This window comes from Penaeus monodon, chromosome 25 (assembly GCF_015228065.2).
Source record: "Penaeus monodon isolate SGIC_2016 chromosome 25, NSTDA_Pmon_1, whole genome shotgun sequence".
NCBI classification, from domain to species: Eukaryota; Metazoa; Arthropoda; class Malacostraca; order Decapoda; family Penaeidae; genus Penaeus; species Penaeus monodon.
The window spans coordinates 18656882-18657082 of record NC_051410.1 but is presented as its reverse complement, the minus strand read 5'-3'; the positions used below and the strand labels follow the sequence as shown (position 1 = coordinate 18657082).

At 39.8% G+C, this 201-nt stretch overlaps 1 protein-coding gene across 1 annotated transcript in view; it reads left to right on the top strand.

The window, feature by feature from the left end:
• Positions 1 to 201, top strand: part of LOC119589100 (phenoloxidase-activating factor 2-like) — a 9701-nt gene that overhangs the window by 862 nt on the left and 8638 nt on the right. The gene's annotated exons all lie outside the window — the stretch shown is intronic.

Sequence of the window (201 nt, the reverse complement as noted above, 5' to 3'; positions counted from 1 at the left end):
GTTTATAGATTCTCCCTCAAAACCCACACACTGTGCATAAAATAATGATAATTATAACAGTGATGATGATATAGCAATATGTTTTTTTTCTGTCCTTTGGCGCCCAAGACTCAGTTGGGGTTTGCAAGGACACTGTTGCCAACTCTGGCCTACCACAAGAATTCTTCCCTGGCAGTGTTACCACATTCATAATTTTACGAG